This window comes from Sinocyclocheilus anshuiensis, unplaced genomic scaffold (genome assembly GCF_001515605.1).
Source record: "Sinocyclocheilus anshuiensis isolate Anshui unplaced genomic scaffold, SAMN03320099.WGS_v1.1 scaffold1881, whole genome shotgun sequence".
Lineage (NCBI taxonomy): Eukaryota > Metazoa > Chordata > Actinopteri > Cypriniformes > Cyprinidae > Sinocyclocheilus > Sinocyclocheilus anshuiensis.
The window spans coordinates 464,656-470,383 of NW_015539947.1; the positions used below are offsets into that span (position 1 = coordinate 464,656).

At 39.3% G+C, this 5,728-nt stretch overlaps 2 non-coding genes across 2 annotated transcripts; both read left to right on the forward strand.

The window, feature by feature from the left end:
• The first annotated feature begins 1,988 nt into the window (after positions 1 to 1,988).
• On the forward strand, positions 1,989 to 2,061 carry trnav-cac (transfer RNA valine (anticodon CAC)). The gene has a single exon. It is a non-coding gene; the product is annotated as a tRNA-Val (tRNA).
• Positions 2,062 to 4,202: 2,141 nt separating this feature from the next.
• Positions 4,203 to 4,275, forward strand: trnav-cac (transfer RNA valine (anticodon CAC)). Its single transcript has one exon. It is a non-coding gene; the product is annotated as a tRNA-Val (tRNA).
• Positions 4,276 to 5,728: the final 1,453 nt, after the last annotated feature.

Sequence of the window (5,728 nt, forward strand, 5' to 3'; positions counted from 1 at the left end):
AACTATCCTTAAACACTCAGCTCCAAACATTAACCTGCTGCGAGGAAAAGATGGAGAGGAGGTGCGCTAAAATATTCAGTATTCCGTTTCAGTTTGAAATACGCCACAATACTGAGGTAAAGTAGGTTCCAACTTCCGGTTCATATGTACTTTAATATTATTCTACTAAACAGTTTCCAACATTTCAATAATAAAAGTGTCCATGTTTAAAGTGTGTGCACATTACTGCAAAGCACAACAGTTACACGCAACCGAGCTTGGCTGTCGTCAAAAAGGATTTACAAAACAACTTTTGGATTTATCCTCTCTCAGAGATGTGGATTCGGATGGCAATTAAATGCCACACAGCCATGGTGTTTGTCAAAAAAACAGTAGATAATTGGGACAGGAATTTTTATGTGGATGGTGGGAGAAACGCACTGACATTCAGGGTTCGGACAGCAATAAAATTACAGACTAGCCCTGCTAATGTTTAAAATACAACACATACCCATTAGAAACTATTACCATCTGAATAGGGCTAAAGAATAAATTCTAAAAACCTTGTTTCCGCCCAATCTTGAACCGGGGAACTTTTGCATGTACCGCGAACAAACACAAACATGGATATAAACATAAATATATAAACATAAATAGGGCTGCCTGATAAATTGCGATTAACGCTAAATCTCGCGTAAATTGTGTCTAGTGTGACGCTGATATCGCAACGGCTGCGAATATGTTTTTATGCGCAGCTTGTCCGTGAAGCACAGCTCTTTGATCAGTAGGAAGTGCTGCTCCGTCTGAAATTCACTATGAGTTTGAGTCGTTTATAATGTGGTTTTGTAAAAGCAACACTTGTCAAACATAAACCATGACTACTACTATGCCTTGTAAGAGGACTCGCCATCTGTCCAAACCAACCTAGCAATAAGAGACACATGGTCTCCACACCTCTAGAATTTCTTCTGTAGACGTTTTGCCCCAAAGAACCAAATCTAAGAATCTTGTTTCCACCAGGTCTCGAACTGGTGACCTTTCATGTGTTAGGCAAATGTGATAACCACTTCACTACGGAAACAACTGCTGCCTTCCCTATTACTAACCCGGGGTCTGTGGGGGAACTGCAGGGGGTTTGTGAGTTCCTGAAACGAAATCAAAATAAAACACTTATATAAACAGCACGACATTTTACTGTAGTGTAGTGGTTATTACGGTTGCCTAACACCTGAAGAGTCCCTGGTTCAAGATTGGGTTGAAACAAATATTTTAGAATTGCTTCTTTGGGGGAAAGTCTGCACTACAGAGATAAATGTCTCTCTTTTCTTTTACTGAATCAGTTTGGGTAGATGGAGACCCCATCACCAGGGACAAGTAGAGTCATTGTTTAGGTAGTGTAGTGGTTATAATGTGCCGGCATTTTTCTACTTTGTACTTTGTTGGTCATCATGCTGGACCCTGAAACCCTGTCAAATCAACTCCTCCCTTTTTTCTTTCATTTTTCATTTTTAAAGTCAGATGTTGTTTTTGCCTCATTTCAATCTGGGACCTAACAGGTTTTTTAAATGAGAATCTCACTAAAAATAGTCGATCAGACAGGGTTTCAGGGTCCAAAACGATGACCAGCACACAAAACAGAAGGGAAATGACAGTTCACAGCTTTTGCTTGTGTCTTTAATGAAATCTTTGCCTGGCCTGACTGCCTTTTGGTAAGATATCAAGTGATTTTGAAAAGTGTGTTTTGTTTCCCGCTGTTTTAGAAGGACCTTTTATGTATAAAGCAAATGTGATAACCACTTGCACTTCAGAAATCCAACTACTAATTTGCCCTGGAACAATTAAAGCAAATTTACTTCAAATAAATATTTTAGGTCCTATATTGAAAATGAGTTTGAGGTCAAAATATCTTATGGCTACGTTTTTCTTGAAACATCTAGTAGAACTTTAAGTAGCCTCGTCTGTCACGTTGCAAGATTTTCTGAAAATTACAACAAGCATTCGCAAGTGTGGTTTCCGTAGTGTAGTGGTCATCACGTTCGCCTCACACGCGAAAGATCCCTGGTTCGAAACCGGGCGGAAACATCTTGCAGCTTTTTGAAATAAACACATTACTAAAAACAGTTCTTTAAGGAGTATTAGGAGTGTTCACCTGTCACATTGAAAGATTTTCTAAAAGAGGACAAAAAAATAAGCATCAATTGCCGGTTTCAGGGTCCAAATAGAAGACCAGCGCCCAAATTTTTGCCAGCACGTGTTTGTATTGAAAATTGAAATTGGCCGGGACTGATTGGGTTTTGCCTAACGGCTTGGACAAATTATCCTTAACCACTCCACTCCAATCATTAGTCTGCTGCGAGGAAAAGATGGAGAGGAGGTGCGCTAAAATATTCAGTATTCCATTTCAGTTGAAATTACGCCACAATACTGAGGTAAAGTAGGTTCCAACTTCCGGTTCATATGTACTTTAATATTATTCTACTAAACAGTTTCCAACATTTCAATAATAAAAGTGTCCATGTTCAAAGTGTGTGCACATTACTGCAAAGCACAACAGTTACACGCAACCGAGCTTGGCTGTCATCAAAAAGGATTTATAAAACAACTTTTGGATGTATCCTCTCTCAGAGATATGGATTCGGATGGCAATTAAATTGCCACACAGCCATGGTGTTTGTCAAAAAAAACAGTAGATAATTGGGACAGGAATTTTTATATGGATGGTGGGAGAAACGCACTGACATTCAGGGTTCGGACAGCAATAAAATTACAGACTAGCCCTGCTAATGTTTAAAATACAACACATACCCATTAGAAACTATTACCATCTGAATAGGGCTAAAGAATAAATTCTAAAAACCTTGTTTCCGCCCAATCTTGAACCGGGGAACTTTTGCATGTACCGCGAACAAACACAAACATGGATATAAACATAAATATATAAACATAAATAGGGCTGCCTGATAAATTGCGATTAACGCTAAATCTCGCGTAAATTGTGTCTAGTGTGACGCTGATATCGCAACGGCTGCGAATATGTTTTTATGCGCAGCTTGTCCGTGAAGCACAGCTCTTTGATCAGTAGGAAGTGCTGCTCCGTCTGAAATTCACTATGAGTTTGAGTCGTTTATAATGTGGTTTTGTAAAAGCAACACTTGTCAAACATAAACCATGACTACTACTATGCCTTGTAAGAGGACTCGCCATCTGTCCAAACCAACCTAGCAATAAGAGACACATGGTCTCCACACCTCTAGCATTTCTTCTTTAGACGTTTTGCCCCAAAGAACCGAATCTAAAAATCTCGTTTCCGTCCTGCCTCGAACCGGGGACCTTTCGCGAGTTAGGCAACCGTGATAAACACTACACTACAGAGACAACTGCTGCCGTCCCCTATCACTGCCCGGGGGTCTGTGGGGGAACTGCCGGGGGTTTGGGAGTTCCTGAAACGAAATCAAAATAAAACATTTATATAAACAGCACGACATTTTACTGTAGTGTAGTGGTTATTACGGTTGCCTAACACCTGAAGAGTCCCTGGTTCAAGATTGGGTTGAAACAACTATTTTAGAATTGCTTCTTTGGAGGAATGTCTGCACTACAGAGATAAATGTCTCTCTTTTCTCTTACTGAATCAGTTTGGGTAGATGGAGACCCCATCATCAGGGCAAAGTAGAGTCATTGTTTATGTGGTGTAGTGGTTATAATGTGCCGGCATTTTTCTACTTTGTTGTGTACTGGTCATCATGCTGGACCCTGAAACCCTGTCAAATCAACTCCTCCCTTTTTTCTTTCATTTTTTTCACAAAAAGTCACATGCTGTTTTTGCCTCGTTTCAACCTGGGACCTAACAGTTTTTTTAAATGAGAATCTCACTAAAAATAGTCGATCAGACAGGGTTTCAGGGTCCAAAACGATGACCAGCACACAAGTATCAACTGATTTTGAAAAGTGTTTTTTGTTTTCCGCTGTTTTAGAAGGACCTTTTATGTATAAAGCAAATGTGATAACCACTTGCACTTCAGAAATCCAACTACTAATTTGCCCTGGAACAATTAAAGCAAATTTACTTCAAATAAATATTTTAGGTCCTATATTGAAAATGAGTTTGAGGTCAAAATATCTCATAGCTACGTTTTTCTTGAAACATCTAGTAGAACTTTAAGTAGCCTCGTCTGTCACGTTGCAAGATTTTGTGAAAATTACAGCAAACTTTCCCAAGTGTGGTTTCTGTAGTGTAGTGGTCATCATGTTCGCCTCACACGCGAAAGGTCCCTGGTTCGAAACTGGGCGGAAGCATCTTGCAGCTTTTTGAAATAAACACATTACTAAAAACAGTTCTTTATTCTTTAAGTAGAGTGTTCACCTGTCACATTGGAAGATTTTCTAAAAGAGGACAAAAAAATAAGCATCAATTATCAATTGCCGGGTCCAAATAGAAGACCAGCGCCCAAATTTTTGCCAGCACGTGTTTGTATTGAAAATTGAAATTGGCCGGGACTGATTGGGTTTTGCCTAACGGCTTGGACAAATTATCCTTAACCACTCCGCTCCAACCATTAGTCTGCTGCGAGGAAAAGATGGAGAGGAGGTGCGCTAAAATATTCAGTATTCCGTTTCAGTTGGAAATACGCCACAATACTGACAATACTGAGGTTCCAACTTCCGGTTCATATGTACTTTAATATTATTCTACTAAACAGTTTCCAACATTTCCAACATTTCAGTGTCCATGTTCAAAGTGTGTGCACATTTTTGGGAGTTCCTGAAACGAAATCAAAATAAAACACTTATATAAACAGCACGACATTTTACTGTAGTGTAGTGGTTATTACGGTTGCCTAACACCTGAAGAGTCCCTGGTTCAAGATTGGGTTGAAACAAATATTTTAGAATTGCTTCTTTGGGGGAAAGTCTGCACTACAGAGATAAATGTCTCTCTTTTCTCTTACTGAATCAGTTTGGGTAGATGGAGACCCCATCACCAGGGCAAAGTAGAGTCATTGTTTAGGTAGTGTAGTGGTTATAATGTGCCGGCATTTTTCTACTTTGTTGTGTACTGGTCATCATGCTGGACCCTGAAACCCTGTCAAATCAACTCCTCCCTTTTTTCTTTAATTTTTTTCCCAAAAAGTCAGATGTTGTTTTTGCCTCGTTTCAATCTGGGACCTAACAGGTTTTTTAAATGAGAATCTCACTAAAAATAGTCGATCAGAGAGGGTTTCAGGGTCCAAAACGATGACCAGCACACAAAATAGAAGGGAAATGACAGTTCACAGCTTTTGCTTGTGTCTTTATTGAAATCTTTGCCTGGCCCGACTTCCTTTTGCTAAGATATCAAGTGATTTTGAAAAGTGTGTTTTGTTTCCCGCTGTTTTAGAAGGACCTTTTATGTATAAAGCAAATGTGATAACCACTTGCACTTCAGAAATCCAACTGCTAATTTGCCCTGGAAGAATTAAAGCAAATTTACTTCAAATAAATATTTTAGGTCCTATATTGAAAATGAGTTTGAGGTCAAAATATCTCATGGCTACGTTTTTCTTGAAATATCTAGTAGAACTTTAAGTAGCCTCGTCTGTCACGTTGCAAGATTTTCTGAAAATTACAACAAGCATTTGCAAGTGTGGTTTCCGTAGTGAAGTGGTCATCACGTTTGCCTCACACGCGAAAGGTCCCCGCTTCGTAACCGGGCAGAAACATCTTGCAGCTTGTTGAAATAAACACATTACTAAAAACAGTTCTTTAAGTA